The 25,985-nt window shown below is 33.0% G+C and overlaps 1 protein-coding gene and 1 long non-coding RNA gene across 3 annotated transcripts in view; both read left to right on the forward strand.

The window, feature by feature from the left end:
* Positions 1-25,985, forward strand: part of LOC133171732 (twisted gastrulation protein homolog 1-A-like) — a 403,867-nt gene that overhangs the window by 155,703 nt on the left and 222,179 nt on the right. The window lies entirely within an intron of this gene.
* Positions 11,252-20,293, forward strand: LOC133206044 (uncharacterized). Of its 2 annotated transcripts, none has more exons than XR_009723693.1 (3): positions 11,252-11,277; positions 15,928-16,023; positions 20,231-20,293. It is a non-coding gene; the product is annotated as an uncharacterized LOC133206044 (long non-coding RNA). The 2 variants fall into 2 exon arrangements; XR_009723692.1 differs by lacking the exon at positions 11,252-11,277 and adding an exon at positions 12,924-12,943.

Consider the following 25,985-nt stretch of genomic DNA (forward strand, 5'->3'; position numbering starts at 1 on the left):
ATCAAAATATTTCTCACTTTTGAGATATAAAGCGTCAAAGATTTAGCATTCTGGCCCCTAATGGCCCCTAATTATGTAACATATGATGTGAATATTACAATATATAGTTGTAAATTATTGAGATAAACATTTTTGCTTCAGTAATGCATTACAAAATTTTGATCGTTAAAGAGCTATTGACTAAAGACTTTCGGCCCCTCTCGGCCCCTAATGTGATGAGTCAGCCCTTTTTCTTTAATATCATATAAAAGATCTTGTAATTCTACACAATTTCTATTCAATATGTTTTTAGAAAATCTCCATAGTTTTAGAGATATGATAAAAAATGTCTTGAAAATTCACTCCTGATTCATGTCCTAGATTTCGACCCCTACCGAGCTTCCATACTAGGTACTTCCGGAAAATTTGAAAACCCAGGTGCAAAACTTCAACATGTCGTCTATAATCGCTGAAAATTTCAGCGCTCTAGCTTTTGCCGTTTCTTAGTTTTTGTGTCGACAAAATAGTTATCTGAAAATCGATTAAAGGGCGATAACTTCCGACCGGAAGTGAATTTTAAGGATTTGAACAAAAAAGGATCATCTTCAGATCAAAAGGCATTACCCCTGAAAATTTCATGAAAATCGATCGAACCGTTTGCGAGATATCTTCTGCACAAAAATTGTAAAGAAAAAGTGGAATAATAATAATAAAAGTGAAAAAGAAACAATACAATAATAGAAGGGTCTTCCGTTGGAGACGGAAGACCCTAATAATAATAAAAGTGAAAAAGAAACAATAGAATAATAGAAGGGTCTTTCGTTGGAGACGGAAGACCCTAATGATAGAGAGAGACAAACGAATTTAAATCAGCTCTGTAAAAGATAGCTGCAGAACTGTAGCGTTATTGTTTTATATTTTAGTGTTTGACCATACTTAACCAACCAATTGACCAACGCTGGAAAGTGGAGAAATACATCCCCAACCGTGCGCAGAAAATCTTGCGCCGTAAATTGCACTTTATTTGCATTACGGGATTTGTAGCGTTATGGTCAAAGACTAAAATATAAAACCAATATAACTCTACAGTTCTGTAGCTATGTAAAAGAAACCTGGCCGCTGCTTCACAAAGATTGAGTGTTAAAGCAGTCTAAATGTATTAGTATAAAGTTGTCCTCATTTCATCTAAAACTAGATGCAGATCTGTAGCTCGCTGGTCTGAAAGAAAAATTGGGATGGACAACCAGAGGGCTACAGTACTACCCATTGAAAAAAAAGGTGTACACGTACTAGTATATTTATTGCGCAGAAAAAAGTGCGCTGATTCTCGGTTGATTTCTCCATATACTTAAACTGCAATTTCAAAATGTTACTAACCGTGTGTTCCTAACATATTCTTTTACTATTTCCACTACAAAACATTCCCCATAATCATTGTTAATAGTCCTCCTGGGCCTGATATTGAGATCATAGAAAATTTCGCTATTTAGCTGCCATTTTGGCTCACACAACAATTCGGTCCAACATGCTTCGTGCAGATGTCAACTAAGTATTTGGTAGAGGCCAAAGGATTTTTTTTAAATCGAGCTTTTGTGCAGTTGAGGTAAGAATTTGGAGAAATAACTTCAGAATGGAACCCAAATTTTTGTGCGCAGTAGATAAACATTTTGTCCATGGGTGGAACTGTATAGTTTTTAAGTCTGTCTTTTTTTTTTTTTCGAAGAGCTTCAGTTCCGCAGCTACTCTGAAACATGCAATTCAGTGTGAAGAAATATTGAATAAAAAATATCTTCGAATGTGGTTGGTTATTGGCAAAGACGTGATGATCTATTTATAAACCAAAGTTTTAATTAATTGTTTAATTGATTTTTTTGCCAGAATGATTGATTAATTGATTGGGTGGTGGGTTGTCTTAGGACAGACATTATTGAACCACTTCCTGGGAAATGTCACCAAGAACTCATTGAAAAAAATTCTACGCCCTAGATTAATTCTGTACTATATTTATAATTTATTTTTTTTTGCCCAGTCTTCAGTTGACGTGACTTTAAACCACGTACACCTTTCTATCGTCGCCGCATTAGTTGTGGTCGTAACCTTCTACAATTTTCGTTTACAGGTGAAAACAAAGTGATTTTTTCTAACTTAATTGATTTTCATAAGTTATGACTGCTTTATTGTTTCTGCACGTGTATTTGATTGATTTGTAAAGTAAAATGTGGCACTGGTGTATGTAAACTTGATTGGAGTGTCACTGTAGAATCAAGATAATATTCAGTGAAAGAACCACTGACTGCATGTAAATAAACTTTTACTTAATAAACCCAAATTTTTTAACGCCTATGGTTTTTATAAAACGGTTGGTTCAAAGGGACACATGCTTATTAACTCGAGTAACCATAAATAACAACTTTTATAATGAACTCTGAAAAGAAAAACTTATGACAGCCAGTCATTAAATTTGATTACTACTTTGATTAATGTGAACCGATCATTTCATGTATATGATTGACATTTGCTAAGCTATTAGCAGTACTTTACATTATCTCATAATTTTTTGTTTTGTTTGTTTGTTTATTGTTTAACGTCCCTCTCGAGATTTTTTCACTCATATGGAGACGCCATGCCACCACTTGCCGATGGAGAGCTTCAAATTTTAACTTATACTCGGCACTTAGGGCCATTGAGCAGTGAGGGATCTTTTTCGTGCCAGCATCTACTGCGACACGGGACCTCGGTTTATACATCTCATCCGAATGACCGGTCTCCACGTCCCACAGTGGGATTCGAACCCGCGACGTATCTTATAATTCCAATAAAATATCTTATAATTCAAATAAAATATAAAGTTTTTCTTTTTTTCTACATTGCATATTCAACTCATCGTTTTTTAGAATGATAGTTATACTGTATCGTATATGCTGCATATGTAGGCTTTTGTTTTAGGTCAGCTAAGTCACTCTCAACATAGGGCTTTAATTTAACCAAGACAATTAAATATTCGTTCTTTAATGCCAGGATCTTAAGAGCCATCTTCGAGGAAATTCAAACAACTACTAGAATGATTGATTGTATGTTGTTTTACGTCCCATTGGAGAATTTTTCACTCATATATAGACGTCACCATATACCGGTGAAGGGCTTCAAATTTTGACCTTCGCACTCACGACCTCCCGATCACGGAGCGAGTGCTCTACCGACTGAGCTACCGTGAATGGTACTACTAGAATGAAAAAACACGGCATTGACTTTTAATGCTGTAGTCTTTATTTCAATTCTACTTAACTGAACACAAATATACCATCGTTTATGGTTTAGTACATGTACCTTTTGAAAGCGACATTCTCTATGTTTAGAGTGTCAAAAAACGACACATTTTAAAAAAAAAATTCCAAAGAAAATGGTATACTTGGGAAAATAACATAAAAATGTAACATCTTTTTAATTTATTAGTTTATTTTATCTGTTATAATTTAAGTTCTTTACAAAAAATGACAGTGTTAAGAGTTCCAGAGTATAGATGAAACAAAAAAAAAAGACTGCATAAAAGTCTATGTTATTTTTTAAAATTTTAGGATAGTTCGAATTTCTTGATGATGTGCCACAAGATTCGCCAGATTAAAGAACAATATATCCGTATTTCAAGTGCCTATAACCAAGTGACGTGCATGTATTGCCATATCCAATTTCACATGTGTTGTTCGTCGTTAGTTAGTATAACATAGTTTCGACTTCTCATGAACCAGAGGGTATATTTCAGTAGAGTTTTCTTCAAAGTATTCTTTAATTCTATGGAGATTCAAGGTTGCTCTGAAAGTTGAAGAGTCAGTTCCTTTACAAAAGGTAGATTATTACAAAAAACAGAGCACTGAAAATAGAATTCGTCGTTTATATTCTTCTCGCTGAGCCTAAGTCCAAAACTTAAGTGAAAACTTAATTATACAGTAGGTAGTTAATTTTTTAGTTTGTTCAAATAGAGACTCTAGAGTCCAAAATGGGATAGAAATTTAATATGACAAGCTTAAAAACATTTTCTAAAGCACGAATTTTCTTATTTATTTACTTTTATGTAAATCATAAATTTAAAATATACAAGTATTTTCATAAAGTTCAGATTCAAATTTGAACCACCATTGTCCCCGAAGTTCAAATTTTTATGTACAATTACTTTACTAGTCTTTTTTTAAAATAAATTTTCATTTAAAGACTTACAAGAGCAAAAAATTATCAAATTTAAATGAATCATCATGATATAGACATACCGTTTTGTTTGAACAATGAATACATGCGGATCCATGATTAATTACATGTAATGAATCCAATATCCCTTACAAAAAAAATTGATGTATGAATCATATATATTTTTGGTGACAAAAGGGGACCCCCTACCCCCCCCCCCCTCTCTAAATCCGCCATATAAATTAATTTTACAAAATATAATAATTTTTAAAGACATTTTGAAAGTAATTTGATTTGCAAAATGATCGTATTACTTAAAAGGCACTTAGTCTTCGGAAGTAGTAATGTTTAAGATACTTGTCTCTTAAAGTACCAAAAACTGGACGTATGAATAAAATATGAAATTTATTTCCAGTATCATCTAAACTACATAAATCACAATATGATTTTCTTGCATTGTATCTCCCTACAATGTGGGAGCTTTTATGCAAATTATCTATATTTTAATCACTTCTAAGACACTTTGCTTAGAGAAGTACTATGTCAATTTCATCAAATACAATAATTATATACTATAATAATAAGCCAAAGTGTATAATATATAATTTAAAAGCCTCAAAGGACACTTCAGATTATTAATTTTTTAATATGAAGTGTTATATTTTAAAATCATTATTCACAACAAAAAATCTTTTTTCTATAATGAGCACAAGTAAGGCATTTGCTTTCACGTATTTTCTATGTTTATTTTTTCACTCAGGTGACCTATTCCGATTTGTCTCTCGTCGTTCGTCGTGTGTTAACATTTGAACATTTTCAGTTTCTTCTCTGAAACCGCTGAACCAATTTCAACAAATTTTGGCATATAGCTTCTGGGGGTGAAGGGGAATAAAATTGTGAATTTCATAGACAAAGTCCCTGTCGCCCTGGGGCCTGAGTGATGGGGTTAAAACCATAAAAAATAATGCAATCTTTTAAAATCTTCTTCTTTACTCCTGGACATCAAACTGTTGTCATGATTGTAATAATCATTGAGCCCTCTACCAAAATTTTGAAATTCATGGCCCCAGGGTCAGGAGTTCTGGTGCTAGAGCGGGCTATATAGATCACATAGTGAAAGTGCATGATTTCTTTTCAAATCTTCTTCTCTGCTCCTAGGTATAAACTAACTAAGTACATACTTATGATGAGCAAGGGTGCCTCTTCCCAAATTGTGAATTTCATGGCCCCTGGATCAGGAGTTCTGGTGTAAGGGTGGGGCTCTATTGATTAAATAGTGAAAATTCATTAATTCTAAGTACATAGTTATGATGAGCTAGGGTGCTTCTTCCAGAATTAAGTATCATGGCCCCTGGTCCAGATGCTTTGGTGTACATGTAATAGTGGTGCTCCATTTGATGATATAGTGAAAATGCATTAATTCTATTAAATAGATCTGCCTGCTCCATAGTATTGAACAGATAAACAAAGTGCTTAGTTATGATGAGCAAGGGTGCTTCTTACAAAATTTTTAAAACTTGTGGTCCCGAGGTCAGGGGTTCTGGTGTTTCTCAGGAGGTGGGTATGGGGGCTGTTTTTTTTATACATATAATATAGTAATATAGATAGTGTAAATGTGTTAATTCTACGAAAATCTTCAACTAAGTGCATAGTTATGATGATGAGGGAACCTCTTCCAAATTTCATATATGTTAATTTCATGACCCTGGGTCATGGGTTCTGGTGTTAGAGTAGGGCTATGTTGAATCTGTGATAAAAATGCATTATTTCTTTGAAAATCTTCTCTGCTCCTTGGCATATCGGAGATTGATTGATTGATTGTATGTTGTTTAACGTCCCTCTTGAGAATTTTTCACTCATATGGAGACGCCACCACTTGCCGATGGAGAGCTGCAAATTTGGACCTATATTCGGCCCTTAGGGCCATTAAGCAAGGAGGGATCTTTTTCGTGCCAGCACCTACTGCGACAAGGGACCTCGGTTTATACGGTCTCATCCGAAGGACCAGTCTCCGCGTCCCGCAGTGGGATTCGAACCCGCGACGTAAGGATCAAATCCTTACTCCGCGACTCTAGAGCAGACGCTCTAACCACTGCGCTACGCGGGCGACAGCATATCGGAGACAAAGAAAGTAAAAATTTTAATTAATAAGGAAGGGTATCTTTACCAGATTTCTGAAAATCTGGACCATTTGATCAAGTGTTCTTGTCCTGGCCAGGGCTCTATTAATTTGTATTCTACTGAGAGAAGTTATTCCCCTTTGACATTCATATTTGATAATTAATCACTGTAAATAATGTATTTGAAAGGTTAATAGAATAAGAGAATTACGCAAAAATTTTATTGTATAATATACAATTATTGCTGGTTGTTGAGGTCAATACGATGATTTAGCCACCTGCATGAGGAGTACAATATTCACCGAGCCCGAAGGGCAAGGTGAATATTGTACTTCGAAGGTGGCTAAATCATCGTATTGACCGAAAAAAAACAGCAACAATTGTTTTATTATATGATTCAATGATTAAATGACAAATACTCATTAAGCAATCGATGCCATCTTACATGTTCACATCTACTATGTATTAGTCGAAAATAATGAGAAAAACGGGGTAAAAAAACAAGCAGTTGCATTATTTTGGAGTTTTTAATTCTAGTTTAGGTTCAATGTAGAAGAAATATATGTCAGGCACATATATAGGATTGATTTTGAAAAAGGGGGCATTAAAAGGGGGGAAAATGACAACTTACCCGAAAACAAATCTTTGACTAGCCCCCCCCCCCCCCCCCACTCCTAAAGAAAAAAGAATTCTCCCAACTCAAAATTTTATTTAGTGGGATGTAAAGGTCCATAAACGAGGGGAGGGGGATTTCATTGAAATTTTTTATCCTTAAAATTTAAATTAAAACTTTACATTCTCAAAAGGCGGGGAGAGGGGCAGGCCTCCTGCAACCCCACCCACCTCTCACTCAAGAATCTATATGCCTTAATTTTTATTTCATATGAGTGGAAGTCAGGTGCAAGTGAAATAACTTTCGAAACTATTTGCATCAATTTGGAATTTCCCTATCTATTTTTGGTCCATTGTTGAGTAAATAATTCCTTATATTGACCTGGAAGGTCACGTGCAGGTCAATATAACGTAGTATTTTTCTAACATTGTTGAATCTCAGCCAATCAGAAAGATGGGAATTATTGAATCATATAATAATACAAAAAGTACTTTCATAGTTTTAATGATCAGGTAGACTCGTAAATATAATAGATAAATAAATCTGAGACAAAGATAACTAGCTTATCTTATTAAATGTTCTTAAAAGACCAAGAGAGGCCAATGTGAGAGGAAATAATATGGGGTTAAAAATAGTACTGAAGCACTAACATTTTGTTAATAGTTTGCATGGTAATAGTGATAAATGGGGGAAAGATTAGAACTTTACGGAAGCCCATTTAGGACCTATCAAAAATATTTTTGAAATCGATATAACGAATATTCGAGTTACCGTAAGGGCCATTGGGCCTCTTGTTTAAAAAAAAATAATCAACAAATAAAGAAAACTTAATTGCAGTTGACAATATGTTTATAAAAAAAATCGCTGAATTTGTCAATTGAAATGACTTCGTTTTGCAATAAAATATTTTGCAAAGTCATCGATCAATAACCGATTTCTGTTTGTTTGTGTGTGCTACTAGCACGTCGAGTTAGCCTTGCACGTATTCATATAAATGGACACGTTTACTAACGTCTTTATTTTAAAAGGAAGCTCTTATTATGAATAGGCATTATTTCTTCAACAAAAAGAGTCAAATTGTAATTGTTTAATTTTAAGAAAATCCAAGCAAATCATTCCCCATTTCACCCCCTAAAATAAGTATAAAATTTTTATTCTAGGAAAGTGTAGACATATGACAAACCCATAGAACGCTAGGAATTTGGGAGGGGCGGGGGGGGGGGGGCTGAGTATGATACATATATGGCACATGACAACGTGAAACCATATATACATATTTCGTTATGACGTTTTCAGTCAGATATATATCAAAACAATATGATAAATGGCAGTAAGCCATTTTTACCAAAACGTACTGTTTCTTATAATTAAAACTAAACAAACTTATTCATAATATGTAAATATGTGAATAAAAAAAATAGTGTCAGTAAGAAGAGTAGGGTCCTGGGGCTCGTAACATTGGTATCTTTAAATTTTATTTTAAAAAATTCTCTTTTCTATATTTCAATTTTTTTCATTATTATTTTGGTCTCCTGTTTAAAAATATTCTTATTCTCTATCGACATACCACGCAGTCGATCTTCCAATTGCAGGATTGTGCAGGAAGTTTAGACTGATTCAAAGTTTGGCCTCATTGATCGTTGGCAACACATATCCCATGGTTTTCTGAAAACTAGAAAACTAAGCTCGATCTGACCACTAAATTGTATTGGATAATTTATTGGCCATAAATTTTATGAAGAAAATGTAAACGTCCTTCAAAATTGGTGTAAATTTTTAATGATAAGATTTTAAATTTCAAAACGACAGTTGTTCGATCTTAACAATTACAAATACGCAAGTTTGTGGTTTTGTTAATTTCTAAACATGCATTGTTAGCACGTTCTAGAAAGGCGGTGGCGGCAAATAAACCAAAATCAAACTCAATTCTTTGACCTACTAACATATTTGTAACATTTGAGCATTGTAGAAACTAAAAAATATTTTTATTTTTTCCATATCATCTCAATTCGCCCATATGGGGGAAATGCACATGTCATAATTATGCATCATTTTTCGTGGAGCCGAATTGCATGTTTTCTGTTAAAATAATGATTGTTTATTAATAAGGAAATGTAATTACAATACTGAATAAGTGATGAAATATGCAAAGCACTATATAAATTAAAAGCTGTAAAACCGTCTAAAAGGAGAAGCAGTATTTGGATCTTTAGTTTTTTTTCCGGTCCCACTGTTTCTGATCAACATAGCTATACGAAATTATTATCAAATATTTATGATTTTGTATCACATCAACTCTTATTATCAAGGAAATAAACAAGAAATATATGTGTCTAGAAATAAGATTTATATCAATTAGAAGTACACCAAATTCAACAAATTTAATTCATTTTGCTAGAATTCCAGTTAATAAATCATATAGCGTCGTCCTTTGAGAATTTATAAATCTGCCAGCTTCGAGAAAATTATGAAGACATGTCATATGATCATCAGCTGATTATCTTGCCACCGTGATATTGAAGTGTTGAATAAGCGTTTAAATAAGCCTAATTATTAATGTATATTTAGTGTCATTTTTATTTGATTTCGTGTTTTGTGTTGTTTTGTTTTGTGTTTTTTTTGTTTTGTTTTGTTTTTTGTTTTTTTTTTGTTGTTTTGTGGTTGTTGTTTTTTCAATAACTTTCAAAATGAACTGTTTGTTTTATATTTATCAAAAAAAAATATTTACATAAAAAAGATGACATATTCACATTTGTTTATCTTAACCTTTATCATTAATGTGAACATAAAATTCATCAATTTTCAATCATGTGTATTGCGGTTTTATCAACTAGACAAGGGCACCTGTCAAAAAATATTAGATTTAACACATCTAATAATTAAAATCGTGTTCCTCTCACTAATATATATCCTCCATGAAATTAAAACTTTACGAAATATAATTTGTAATGATTAGCATATTTATTTGTGATCTTGTATATGGCCTATCAAGGGGTCAATTTTACTTAGTCAACTTGCGGACGAAACATTTCGATTATGTCAGGCTTAAACTAGCATTTACATAATTATCAGGAGCCAGAAGCACAACAGATATGGAATTATCTGCTTTTTTAATATACGATGAATTAATATTTATAATATTTGCAATATTCATCATTTTTTTTTAAACCTAAACCCTACGTGTTTGAATTTGCTGATTATATGAAAACTTTACCTTCTTCATTCAACTTACAAAAAAATATGCATATCAAAGTGCATAAAAAATGCATTTCAGACTCATGCTTTCAAAATTTCAGGAAGTGACCATTTTTGTTTTATTAGATATCAATGGATACTTTTTCAGACTAATGATTTATGACAATACTGAAAATCAGAATAAGAAATTTGGAGAGTTAACAGCAATATTTGCAGAGTCAGCCTAATATAGGCTTATTTGAGACAAAGTTATTGATACATTTTGAGGTTATTTCTGAAAATGAAACTGAGTAATTTTTACTAAGTGTCTTTATGACCGGTTAACACCCATTGTTTAATATGTTGCCATTTCGTAACCAATAAGGAAGAAGCGTCAAATCGCGCTGATTGCTGATTACTTGTATACAATTGAAACTTTTCATTTGTGTCAAATCAAATTAATACACGCGCCAGCTGGGACGGAAAAAATTGTGATAAAGTCATTGCAGGACTTAGAAACGTTTTTTATCTAGGATACCTCAAATTTAATTTCAAAACCAAGTTTCTATTTTTGTCCAAAATTAAACATGAAAGCATTTTTAGTCATTGTAGTATGCCTACATATTTCTGATATCATGATTATATATATATATATATATATATATATATATATATATGACATATGGCTTTAGGAGACCAAGGAGGATATATTTTCTGGCTTAGGGAGACCACTGGATTAAGGCGACCTTTTTCGGTCTCCCTATTATTTTGACCTCATCAGTATTGCAAATGTCTTTTTATAGATAAATAAACAGTCTGCCATTAAATATTATTAATCTTTAACTCTGTTATTCAACATTCAAAAGTTGTCTAATTTCTATCATCTTCCCTAAAAAAGAAAAGAATTTCTAACCTACGTATAATTTCAAAGGATAATTTTTCTGCATTTTGGAGACCATGAAAAACATGCAATTAAACAAAAAATCTAGCATATATATTTTTTCCGCTTTTGATTTGTTCAAATGAGTGTTTCTTTAACTTAGTTTTCCATGTTTTATGTTAAAAACCTAAAAAGGAAAAATATTGTAAATTTATGAACCATGTTTTGAATTCTTAGCAAGTGCTTTCCGTCATTTGTTCCGAATGCCATCGGAATGCCCCTTCAGTTTTCAGAAAATGACCTCTGAACACCATGGATGTTGAGAAATTTGGGTAAGTAACTAAAATGATACAGTAATAAGTTGTAATTAAGAATACACAAGACAAACATTCGTTTTTCTTTGTTTGTTTGTTTTTTTGCCTAGTAATTTAGCTTTCAAGAGAAAAAGTATGATTTTAAATAATCGTTAGACTATAGTTCGGTATATAAAATCCTGAAGGAAATTCGAAATAAAGTTAAATGATAGGCCCCTATTTTTTTAAATTCTTTTATGCAAGTCCACAAACAAATTAAATATTTAAAGATTAGGCTGAACGTAGGAAAAAAAATAGTCTCGCAAGTTGACGCAGCTATTTCGAGCTTAAAAATTTAAATTAAAACTTTCTGTAAACATCATGCAGGACATGATCATCATGATATAGTATAAATGAAACAGACCCTGTAAGAAAAAAATAGCTGTAATTTAATAATTGTTTATTAATATAATGTGATCCTCTGCTAATAGAATATATATGCTGTAAAAAAAATCTGAATCAGGGTGAAGCAGATTTGATACAATACATGGCTGAAGGAACGGGGGGGGGGGGGGGCAGGCCCCCTGTAATTTTGCTGAAATTTAGGTATACTATAGAAAACATTGCTCCTTTATGCTTGGGCCCCCTCAATAATAACCTCTGATGATCTATTTTTCTTTTGCTTCTGGGCCCCCTCAATAATAACCTCTGATAATGTATTTTTCTTTTGCTTATTAAAAAATTTTTGGTTTGTAGCCTCCCACAACCTGAAACTGAAAAATGTTGTTTGGTTGTGCTCACCCCCCCCCCCCCCAACTAAATTACGTACGGGTCTATTCTCCATCCCTGAGGTTTTCTTTCACCAAAGAAAGATTAATTGGTAACAGTTCAGATATATATAGCAATATTTACGGAAGGGAATATTCTCGTTTAATTATGAAGATGTGACAGTAACTCAGTCAAAGCCACAGTGAGTGTAACATTTATTTAACATTATTGTTTATGTTTACAAATAGTGAAATACTGATACTATGAAATTTTAATGGATATATAGAAAACATACAAGTACAACCATTTATTGTAAATCACATACATGAAAAGCTTCTTTTTTTTTCAAGCAATTGGAAATTCTTCATTTTTTCATGAAATTATTTTATTTCGTATGTATGATAATTTATTTCGTATTTTAATTCAGTCAACAAATCATTGTCGCAGCCTAGTTCCCTTCATTATTTTCAGCAGTTCAGTGACAGAGATAAAATGATCATTTGAGGTTTATGCCCCCCCCCCCCCCAAATGAAACTGAAAAATGTTTGGTTTTGGTCCCCTTCAACTGAAATTGATTCCTACTTCTTAACTATGAAGATGTGACAGGGAGTGTAATAACAATAATTGTTCAGACGGATACATAAGCTGATACATGTATACGTATCAAATTTTAATGGATAGATAGAAATTAATAAACAATTACAACCATTTATTATAAACTACATAAAGATAATTTTTCAAGCAATTTGAAATTCTTCATTTTTTATGATAATATTTTATTTCGTATATATATGTTTATAGGTTTATTCGTATCAACAAATCTGTGTACGAGTTAATAACGCAGCCTGGTTCCCTGCATTTTCAGTGACAGAGAACCAGAATAAGATTGCAGGGAAACAAGCCTTCAGAGCTTCACTGCCTTGTTACAAGGTTTGAGGTTTGTTTATTTTATATTTTAATTTACACTTTTTAAGAATTATTATGTAATAAAGGGGACTTTACATGATCACCCGGCGCTGTCGCTTTAGTTCAGTCTTCACAACAATTCTTTTTCAGCACATGCCCTTCGGGCATGTAGACCTATCATTTTTTCCCAGCCCATTCAAATTTGTACATGTCCTACTCAAAATTCTTACATTTACCAGTATTGTGCAACAAAAAAAAACCCATTAGGTATAAAGGTTTTATATTAATTTTTTCAGCGTCATAAACCAACCATGGCCTGTGATTGCCATTTTCTAAAGCGTTTTTGTTCATAAATAACTTTTGAGTTGCATGCTGGTCATTTGTTGGCCGATTTAGCTGAACTGAATTTCAGAAATGGGATCATGACTGTAGTGCCACAGTATGTGGCATTGATGAACATCTCGTAATTTAGCAAGCAACTTCAAGAAAACAAATAGGTTAAACTAAGCACTTCTATGATTAGATTGACAATCATTTGACAGGTCGTATCGAGAATGTAGACTGGCAATCCATCGACATTACATATAGCAACGTTTAAGTGAATAATGGGGGTAGGACAGAATAAATGGCAAGTAAAGATCGTACAATGAAAGAAGATTAACATATGCCCTCTTCGGACATGTAATTTGGCAATTTTTACATGCCTGGCTGCAAATTTAACAGGTCCCTGGCATTGGACTCCCGGGTTATTTGGAAGACTGTTAGTTTAGTTTCATGAGGTCCGACAACATTGATTCTCAATGTCTGCTCCCTCTACCCCATACACTTATCTTGATAAAATTATATAAATTATATTATTAATTATATAAATTGATATAAATTATATAAACCGGTCTTGTTTATATACAGCTAAACTTCGAAATCTCAAACACGGATATCTCGAATACCCCGGATATGTCGAAGTAAGGCCGCAGTCCTGACGAAATTTGCTTTATAAATGATTAAAATAAACCCCTCTATGTCGAACAGGGTAATGTCGAATACCCCGGTTATCTCGAAGTAAAATTGTGTACCCATTCATTAAAATCACATGCGTTATCTCGAAGTCAGGATAATTTTCCGCTCTGATGATCAAGTCCGTTATGTAAACTGAATGCTCTGTTGATAACAACCACCTGTCTGTCACGCTCGGGTTACCTGTGTTCCTGTGATCAACAGATAATAGCGCGATAATTATACGAAGTGTATATATGGCTTACCTTGATTTTAATTATGCAAGCCAAAGGTTGTGTGTATTAGTCTAATGCATACGCGTGGATGACACGTTAATTGTTTTGTGGCTTGGGTATGTTTATCTTGATAATCGCTATTTAATGCTGTGAAATATGCGCGCATACATAGTTTATGCATACGAAAGTGAAAATTATAAACATCGAAGTAAAACAAAATTCTGTAATTTAATGCAATTAGAATTTATTTTTCCTATATGAGCGTGGAGAATTTACAATCGTCCGTACACACCATCATGTGAGCGTGTGTAGCAGTGAAAAGTTGTATGTATACATGGGAAGCGATGCTAGCGGTTGACTTGCCGCGTTGGTAGTTCTAAGGATTATACTTCTGTGCATATTATATAAAATTTTTATTTTGTGAATTATAAAGAGGATGTAAAAATCTTTTTATTGCTAAATACATGTACATGTGTATAGAAGAAATTGTATACAGAATGTTTTAACTATTAAGTGCATGTTCGCTGCACTAAGTTTATTTGAAGGTCATTTGAATTATAACCCTCGATATGTCGAACCCCTGGATATCTCGAAGTTCATCAACGGTCCCGTCAACTTCGAGATAACGAAGTTTAACTGTAATTTTACAATGTCATAAACAGCTGCTTAAGTGCATATAATATTGTAAATGGATTTATATATAGGATTAGGGATAGATCCTCACTTGATTATGGCAGCATATTTAGCTCGTAGGAGTTTATTATCTACCACACATAATCTTTTGGACGTGAATGACTTTTGACACCCTAACTTCAGTTCAAATCAACGTTAACTTTATGTGACGTCTCTCTGAATCTTTTTTGGCATGTAACTTGGGTAAAAACAATTAAGTACTCTTGATGCATTTGATTTCTCTTAGCCCGTTTAAACATTTCCAAGGTTTATACCAGTTTTTGCAGGGGCGAAACTATGTAGAGTTGGAAAAGAAACCCATCCCCTTTTGGACGTATTTGGTTTTCGAGGGGTGAAAATTTTTGTATAAAACATTCAGTATAATATAATAAATATTGCATGTAGTTGAGTGTAACACTCAACTACATGCAATATTTATTATATTATACTGAATGTTTTATACAAATACAAATAATAGTGAACCTTGAGCGCATAAATCTGCGCAGTCACTAATTTTTGGAATATCACCCGTCGTCAAGCAATGTTGACTGTTGCAACACTGGGCGTAGCTTCATTATTCAGCGGATAATAGTGCTTTTTAACAAATGTTTCTTGACGAATCAGATTAATTCATCTAATATACCTGAAAGTACAATATTAATTAATTGTCATCATTTTCCTATATTAGCATTTTTACTGGTAATGGTTTTGAAATGATAGGAGCATGCACTGTTCAAAAAGTCTTAAAATGTTGTTTTGGCTCAATTTCCTTGTTAGATTACTGTGTTGAACTAAGGTAGGTCAATTAAAGTAACATGATCCTATAGATTCCATGTACATTTAGTACTGTAAAGTAGACAAATTTATTGTTCTCACAAGTAGTTCTCAAACATTGATTTAAGTTGGTCTCCTGAAGGATGTAATAATGCAATTGGTCTGCTTAAGATACAGTGTATAATATAGACATGCAATTATTTTATTTTGAATTTGTATTATGTCAATCATTAGAAATATATGGATCTTAATTAAAAAACATTGTTTTCATTAGAATTTAAGATATGTATAATAGGCATATATTCTTCATGCTTTTCCATAGTTAAGTCCTTTTTTACAGGGTCTCTGCTAGAATCATGTGGACCCCAGTGTAACAAATCTATGGAAAGAGAGAAAATCTCAGCTCAAGGGTCAACATGTCTTTATTCCAAGAAAGGTAAATTGATAATTTTTTCTGCTAAAATACTCTTTTATAAATTATAATATCAATGCAAAAGAATGAACAAACAATGTACCTAACAACATTTTGAAAATGAAAGTGCAATAACAGTTAATAATTATGATGAATGAATGTTAATAATCCAATCAAAGTCCTTGTTGTATATCATTTTTGCTAGGGCTGTGTATTGAGCAAAAAAAAAAAAGAAAAGAAAGACATTTTTTAATGCGATATGCAATATATTGAATTCTTTAACAATTCTGTCAAAAAAGTCTTATAAATCATTATGCATGAATTTTATAAAAATAATAATTGTTTTTTACTCATTTTTAATTTTTTGTCTCACCATCTTTAAAAATTACACTTCAAATTCAAACTTTTCTTGACTGTAAAATCAACATGTTAAGTAAAGTTGTTTATGTATTTTTATGATTTTGTAATAATCATCTAAGATGTGCTACCTCCTTAATGATTATATCATTTTTGATCAGTTTTAATTCAAAACAGTTAATTTTCACAGAATTACATAAAAAAAACTGCCTGCCCAAAATGTATTGGAATTAAGTTATTTTTAGCTCACCTGAGCCAAAGGCTCAAGTGAGCTTTTCTGATCAAAATTTGTCCGTTGTCTGTCGTCGTTGTCGTCTTTGTTGTTGTAAACTTTTCACATTTTCATCTTCTCAAGAACCACTGGGCCAATTTCAACCAAACTTGCCACAAAGCATCCTTGGGTAAAGGGGATTCAAGTTTGTTCAAATGAAGGGCCACACCCTCTTTCAAGGGGAGATAATTAAGAATTAGTTAAAATTTAGTGGTGTCTTTTAAAAATCTTTTCCAGAACCACTGGGCTGTAAAAGTTGAAACTTAGGTGAGACCTTCATTACATAGTGTAGATTCAAGTTTGTTCAAATCATGACCCCCAGGGGTAGGATGGGGCCACAAGGGGGGATCAAAGTTTTACTTAGAAATATGTAGGAAAAATCTTGAAATTGTTTTTCTTAAAAAACAACAAAGCCACAATTAGTCATAATTTATATGGAATCATCCTCAGGTAGTGTAGATTCAAGTTTGTACAAAATCATGACCCCCGGGCGGGGGGGGGGGGCACAATGGGGGATCAAAATTTTACATAGGAATGTATAGAAAAAAAATCTTTAAAAATCTTTCTCTCAAGAACAACAAAGCCACAATTAGTCATATTGATATGGAATCATTCTCAGGTAGTGTAGATTAAATTTTGTACAAATCATGACCCCCAGGGGTAGGGTGGGGCCACAATGGGGGATCAAAATTTTACATAGAAATATGTAGAAAAAAATCTTGAAAAATCTTCTTCTCAAGAATAACAAATTCACAATTAGTCATATTGATGTGGATTCATCCTCAGGTAGCGAAGATTCAAGTTTGTATCAAATCAAGACCCCTCGGGGTAGGGTGGGGCCACAAGGGGAGATCAAAGTTTTACATAGGAATATACAGAAAAAAAACTTGAAAAATCTTCTTCTCAAGATCAGCAAAGCCTTGTTAAGTCATATTGATATGGAAGCATTCTCAGATAGTGTAGATTCAACTTTGTTCAAATCATGACCCCCAGGGTTAGGGTGGTGCCACAATTGAGGATCAAAGTTTTACGTAGGAATACATTGGAAAAAACTTCAAAAATCTTCTTCTCAAGAACAGCAAAGCCATGTTTTGTCATACTGATATGGAAGCATCCTCAGGTAGTGTGGATTCAAAATTTTTCAAATCATGACCCCTGGGGGTAGAGTGGGGCCACAATGGGGGATCACAGTTTTACATAAGAATATATAGGGGGAAAAAACTTGAAAAATCTTCTTCTCAGGAACAGCAAAGCCATGTTTTGTCATATTGATATGGAAGCTTCCTCATGTAGTGTAGATTCAAGTTTGTTCAAATCATGACCCCTGGGCGTAGGGTGGGGCCACAATGGGGGATCATAGTTTTACATAGGAATATATAGGGAAAAAAACTTGAAAAATCTTCTTCTCAGGAATAGCAAAGCCATGTTTTGTCATATTGATATGGAAGCATCTTCAGGTAGTGTAGATTCAAGTTTGTTCAAGTCATAAACCCCCGGGGTAGGGTGGGGCCACAATGTGGGATCAAATTTTTACATAGAAATATATAGGAAAAAATCTTTTCATCAACAGAAAAGCCATGTTTAGTCATATTGATATGGAAGCATCCTCAGGTAGTGTAGATTCAAGTTTGTTCAAATGATGGGGGGGGGGGGGGGGGGGCTATGGAGGGTCCACAATGGGGGATCAAATTTTTAACAAGGGAATATATAGGAAAAAATCTTTAAAAAATCTTCTGCTCAAGAACAGTAAAGCCATTTGTTATACTGATATGGAAGCATCCTCAGGTAGTTCAAAATCCAAGTCCCCTCCCCTTTAAACTTTTCAATACTGAAGTGATTTGTGCTTTTTCCTAGCCAATGTGCTCAGGTGAGCGATGTGGCCCATGGGTCTCTTGTTTTTGATACGATATATTCATTAATCTAGATATATATCGATATATTTGATGCAGCCCTAATTATTGCTGGTTCATAAAATAACTAAAAAATAAACAAATGCCAAATGTTGGCATGGTTGGCATTGCAACTGTATCTTACACATTCAAATCAGGCCATTCTTACGAGTTTTGGAACATGTTGGGTTCTTCACTAGTGCCGCTACTACAGAGAAGACAGCTTGTTTTCAAACTGTGTCATTCAAAGTTTCAATATATGAGAAACACAACAAATCTGAATGCTTAGCCATTACACTAAATGATGAATCTACTTTATTGTGTTATTTATTGACATTTGACAATCATGATTTATAAATCATTTTGAAATTTTATATGTATCATATCATAAGGTCTGTGTATTATCCCAACCCTATATACACATGTACCTACATATCACAATGTATCATTTCAGCATTTATTTGTTAGTTTCTATGTTCAAGATTGCTTTTGAGAATTTTTTTTACTCATATTGAGATGCCACTGTCCCACCTGCCTGCTAACGTGGAAACAAAACTCCCCTCTGTAACAAGAGTGCACCAATGGAGATAATCACAAAACTCGTGTACTAGGATCATTTCCAAACAATGCACCATTTTTCAGCATTTATATTCATTGCTTAAGGGTTTATTCTTACTAATGAAATAAGTTGTGGTGATGCATATATTTACTGTAAGACATTTGTAATAATGAAGCATTTGTGAGATATACCTTTTATCAGTTATTTACAAACAAGGCATTTGAAGAGGACAAGCACAGTGCATTTTTTTTTTATCTGAAGTTAAGGTGATTTTAAGCAAAAGAACATTTCTCGTCCATATTTAGAAAGCAAAATATTTTGACCTAGTTTGAAGTTTTTTAAACCCATTAAACTTAATTGTTAAAAAATTAAGTATGTAAACTAAATTTTGATTAAAGAGTTGGTCCTCTGTGTAAAACTTGCTCTGTGAGCAAGTTGAAATTACAATGCCTTTCATGATTCCTTCGCAAAAAATGGGGTGATGACCCACAATATTAATAAATGTAGGTTTTAAATAATATTTTATATTTCATAAATTAAACAGTGAAATTTACAAAAAAAAAAAAAAATTATTCATTTTTAAACTGTTGTTACATTTAGGCATGTGGGTATATGTACATATCCTGATAAAGTCTTTGTGTATCACATTATATCATGATATACTTCAGACAAATTAGTACACCCGTAGTTTTGAATACAATTCATACATTGATTTCATTTGCCACAATGGTCTCTTTAATATTACAATAATGCATTTGGTCTTCCTAATGCATGTATAATGCAGGTACTGTATATACTCTATGTCCAACTTATAGGTGAGTCATAAAAAGATTAGTATTTTGAAACCAGGTTAAAACATCAGAGCATTGATTTGAAATTGTCAATTGATTCTGGCAAAAAGTTGTATCGATTTATAAGCGGGTCAATAGCAAATCCCTCCAAAATAACCTCAAAAAATACAACTGACTTATAGGTGGACCACCTTATAGGTAAGTATATATACGGTATAGTTTTTGTTGAATTTTGCTAACAGCAAAACACTATATATGAATAATGAATTTTGGAAAAAAAAGATTATTAAGTTTAATGATGCATGTATGTAGTATAGAAATATTGTTCATATGCCTGTACATGGTACAAATATGCATTTTACAGAGTGTACATATGCCAGAATCATATGGACCGCAGACTGGCCCTGGTGATTCTGTTAAGAAAAAAAGAGGAAAAATCAGTGCTTGTGCTCATTGGTCATTGGTCAAAGGTAAATAGATTTATTTCATGAAACTAAACTTGTAAATTACTAGGATATTAAAATATCACAATTAAAATACATGTACTGATTTATATATATATGGATATCAGTTGGTCTCCTTGATGGAGTTAAATGCATTTGTTATCCCTTTTAAGTGGATCATTTAAATATTATGCAGTTTATTTAGAAGCTCTTTATTATCTGCACTGTTCACTTTCACAGGGTGTATGCCAGAATTTTTTCAAGAACAGTCTGAATCTGACATGGAAAAAATGAAGAAAAACAGCCTTCGTGTTTATAAATCTACATTCTGCAAAGGGTAATTTTGTTTAGTTCAATTAGAAGTGCACATTTAATTTCAGTTGCTTTCCTTAATGATATATTATAGCATTTTTATTCCCTTATGAACAATATGTATACTTGTAAAGCATGTATCACAAAATCTTCTGCAAACAAAGTTTTGGGTGTATAGTGTTTGTTGTTTAACGTCCCTCTTGAGAATTTTTCACTCATATGGAGACGCCACCACTTGTCGGTGGAGAGCTGCAAATTTTTGTCCTATACTCAGCACTTATGGCCATTGAGCATTGAGAGATCTTTATCGAGCCAGCACCTACTGTGACATGGGACCTCAGTTAATACCTCTGTCTCATCTGAAGAACGGGTCTCCACGTCCCACAGTGGGATTCAAACTCGCGATGTAAGGATCAGCTTCTTTCTCCGCGACTCTAGAGTAGACGCTCTAACCACTGCATCTGCTCTACTCTGGCAACTTTGGGTGTATATAAGCATAGGAATCATCATGTCCATCTGTCTGTTCATGTGTTTGGCCACTTTTATGATTAGCTTTTTTGTTCCAATTCTGGCTGAGATAAATTGATTTAAGTCATCTAAATACAAACAAATTAAGGGAAATTACTATGGTATTGGAATGAACATTTTGGAATACTGTCTAATTGTTCCATTGTAGTTGGTTTCTTTAATGTTGAAATAATGCATCTGGTCCTCCTAATGCATGGCTTACACTGTATGCATGTGTAATGTTAAAGTTGGCTGAATGTAAAACAGTTCTTGCGTTATGACAAAGATAAATAGATTTAGTTCATGTAACTAAACATGTAAATTATTAGAGTATTAAAATCTCGAGTTTTGAATACTGATTTACATGTGGAGAGTAGTTGGTCTCCTTAATGCAGTAATAAAACATTTGGTCTCCCTTATGCATACTGTATATTATATAAATTTAATGACTGACATGTACGAGGGTTGATCCAAAAGTTCATGGAATTTCTTCATATTTTATTTATTTATTAGTGAAAGTGGTTGAATACTGATTTACATGTGGATAGTAGTTGGTCTCCTTAATGCAGTAATAATACATTTGGTCTCCCTTATGCATACTGTATATTATATAAATTTAATGACTGACATGTACGAGGGTTGATCCAAAAGGTAGTGGAATTTCTTCTAGTGTTGTACCGATAATCAGAAAACATCGATTGTCGACCAAAATATGCTACCGATTCCGATGATCAATTATAGTTTTTTATAATCAATCATCGGAAACATACTTCTAATACAATACATTCCGGAATTATCTATTTCTGGTTTAAAATTTATTTCTTCTTAATGAAAGAAAATGGCATCTGCATCTGATACTAGCCAACTAGCACGAAGCAGAGGTGATTAAGAACCGAAGATGCATATATAGGGCCTAAACAAATTATTTTTGTTTCCTGTAATAACCCGACCGACCCATTCAATTTACCCCTGGGTGAATTTTTTTTTCTGCCAAATCTGTGTTTGCTCTTTGGTTTGATCAATCAGCTGATTCTTTTTATTCAAAAAATATTAATTGTATCTTTTATTTGAGATATAAAATATGCAACTTAGTCAACATTTACCTTAAATATAAAGAGTGATCAATTCCCCCCACAACTTTTTGAAGTTCGTTTTCTGCCGCTAGGCAGCCATGTTGGGTGTCCACTGTAAATATTTTTAGGTCTAGAAAGTGTAAGAGAAGCAAAACAACAAAGAAAATAATATATTATGTATTTTATATATTCATGTTAAAGAAATAAATGAAATTATTGTAATAGTCTGCTTTTTGTATACAAAACTATGAAGAAATCCGATTATAATCGGTGAAATCGCATCAGAAGCAGTAACCGATTCCAACCGATGATCGATTATGAAAATTAACCGTTGTCTCATCACTAATTTCTTCTTATTTTTTTAAATTTATTAGAAAAAGCGGTTGAATACTGATTTACATGTGGAGAGTAGTTGGTCTCCTTAATGCAGTAATAATACATTTGGTCTCCCTTATGCATACTGTATATTATATAAAATTAATGACTGACATGTACGAGGGTTGATCCAAATGCTCATGGAATTTCTTCATATTTTATTTTTCTATTAGTGAAAGTGGTTGAATACTGATTTACATATGGATAGTGGTTGGTCTCCTTAATGCAGTAATAATACATTTGGTCTCCCTTATGCATACTGTATATTATATAAATTTAATGACTGACATGTATGAGGATTGATCCAAAAGTTCATGGAATTTCTTCTTATTTTATTTATTTATTAGTGAAAGTGGTTGAAAATTACAAATAAGAATATAGACACTTGTTGAATTTTTTTAATAAAAAAATATTTTAAATATTAATGATAGTAACTCTATGGCAGTTGCCATAGCAAAGGATGTTTTATAATGCGGGGGAGACATTTACTCTTTCATTATCATTTTAATTCTTAATACATGAAATAAGAAAAAACCTGCGCTAAGTGGCAAATAAAATGAGAATTTTGTCATTATTAAGATTGCTTGACCACTAATATACCTGTCTGTGAGAGTTTTACTGATTTAACTTGATATTTAGATTATTTAGTTGATGATTTCTTGTTCGTCTTTTAATTGTTAGAGAATGTCACATTTCAGTCAAGTTATAAGTTTTGTTAAAATCTTAGGAACACTCTGACTTAAAGGGGTATACTACTGATACAGGCTGGAGAAAAATGCATTTAGCAACTGATTTTCCAGTGGCATGAGAAATTTAAGAACAATAGAACTTCCATGGAGGTTGATTAAAGGTGTGGCTGCTTTTGGAGGGTCTGTTTTTCTCGTAGACAAATTAAGCGTTGATGGATGTTGACCGCTGACGTACTGTGCTGGACTTTGCTACTGAAATTGGAACATCATATGGAAAGATGGGGAGTATTTTTGAAATATGAGTGTAATATAAAGATAAGTCGATTGGTGTGAGAGGATACCCAGGCTTTTCTTGAGAGAAAATAGGAGAAAAAGGCAGAATATTCTGTAGAATTACTTAGTTGAATTGAACATGAGGGTGAGATGTTCCTATAACATGACATGACATACTTAACTTGACGTTACGTCGAAGTCTTCCCCGGATTTTACAACTATCAGTGTTCAGAAAGCTCATGTGACCTTATTGGTAATTGGAATGTGGTGAAATTTTCCAGTATTGTTGCATAATGACTCTATATTATAAATATGCCTATTGTTTGCTTTCATCAAATCTCAGTAAAATTTTAGAAATAATTAAATTCCATGAACTTTTGGATCAACCCTCGTATTAGAAAAAAGATGGATCTAAGATTGAACAGGTTATAATTCACCTGAGTCATTTAAATTACTTATTGCTATCTGTTTTTGTTCAGTCATCATGTGTCAAGTACTGTAGATTCCTTAATATACGCAAGGAATAAATTATCGCGTAATTACGCGAGAAGCACAACTTGTGAAATAAAATTACTCGCTTTTATTTTTATGGTGCTTTAATGTATGTAAAATCTCTAGATAAATCACCCATTCGCGAATTATTTTTCTCACAATTTGACGCACGTTAGCCATTTCGCGATATAAAGTACTCGCGTAAAATAAGGAATCTACAGTATTGTCTGTAAACTATTGAACATTTTCAGCTTCTTTTCTGGAACCAGTTTCAACTAATTTCTCGGTTGAAGTACTGTATAGGGGATTAATTTCAGGGGTTGTAATTTTCATGTTTTTCTCTAATTTTCATGTTTTTCTTTCCTCTGACACGATCGCGGTTTGTTGAATTCGCGGAATCAGTATATAATAAAGGTTACATGTACCTCCCTTCAATGTCTATATCCGTTTAATCCATAGCATAGCTAGAAGGCATTAATCAGCGTTATGTATTCACTTCACGAACAACAGGGTAGATTTATATATACATCAGCAAGTTCGATGGTTATTTGAATGATTTTTTAAAACCAAAATGTCGATAAAAACATGATAATGCAGGTAACAAATACACGTCGTAACATAGTTACGTACGGGTATTCAAAACCCATGACCCTAGTGTTTTGATTGATGAAACATGTAGCGTTGGCTATTAAAACAGTTTTTTTTTTTTTTTTTTTTTTTTTTTTTTTTACAAATACAGGTTATTATCTGCTGAGTGATCTAAATTAATGTCAAGCGTGATAATTAAAATAATTGAATGACAAGTACGATCCGTAATTACTGAAATGACCATGCACTGCACGTATATTTACCTATCTTAGTCTATTCTCAAATTTCCAAATATAACATGTAGGTTATTGAAAACTTATTCACTGTTTCTTGAATTCACGGATTTATTCACACCGTGAATATAGCGAATATTAACACCGCGAGTTATTTCCCCCCTATACAGTATACAGACATAATATAGATATGATTTTATCGACTTTCTCAATCTATCATGAATTTAAAAATGTAAATATAAGCATTTAATTGTAAATATTAAACAATTAGCATCTCATAACCAGAGTTGGAAATTACTGACTGCCCGAGGCAGTCTGTTTTTCAGGTAGGCAGGGACAAACTTTGGATTAACCTCGGTGGTGGGGGTCATTTAAACAGGTAGTTCCTGTTTTCCTTTTTTTTTCAGGGTATAGTAAGTCTATAGAAATTAAGTAAAATATAGTATATCAAAGGAACACTTCTAGTTAAAAATATGAGATGACCTATAGGACCAATATTGGTTTCAGTCTTTAGAAAAAAGCTTATCGATATATGTTCCAGTCACTGAATTTAGGTCACATGTGTGTAGTTTCTTGTTTCTCATGTATTGCTTTAGTTCTACATTAATGGTAATCTAACAACCAAGCTTTATGATAAACGTGATGACTTTAACTTTTCAATCGTCAACTTCCCTTACTTATTCAGCAATATACCTTCATCACCTGCATACGGGTTTATATCTCTCAGTTGATTCGATATGCAAGAGCATCCTCTATGTATGAACAATTTTTAAAACAAGGTAAGTTATTGACAAACAAATTGCTGAAACAAGAATATCAGCAGTCTTGTTTAAAGTCATCATTTTGTAAGTTCTATGGTCGATACAATGACCTTGTCAGCAAATACAATTTATCATTAAGTAAAATGCTGACTGACATTTTTCATACTTATTGTTAGGCCATTATTTACACACTGAATTGTGTATGGATTTTTCCATTGTTTCCCAGTCATGACAAGGAGCACACAGGGGATGCTCACTCCTCCATGGCACCTGATCCCACCTCTGATGTTTTGGAGGTCCGTGTTTGCTCTGCTCCTATTTTGTATTTTTTGATGGGCTTTTGAGCTTGAATACTGATTGTTATCTCGATATA

The sequence above is a fragment of the Saccostrea echinata genome, unplaced genomic scaffold (assembly GCF_033153115.1).
Source record: "Saccostrea echinata isolate AGI-Se365-2 ecotype Australia unplaced genomic scaffold, CSIRO_AGI_Sech_v1 ptg000054l, whole genome shotgun sequence".
NCBI classification, from domain to species: Eukaryota; Metazoa; Mollusca; class Bivalvia; order Ostreida; family Ostreidae; genus Saccostrea; species Saccostrea echinata.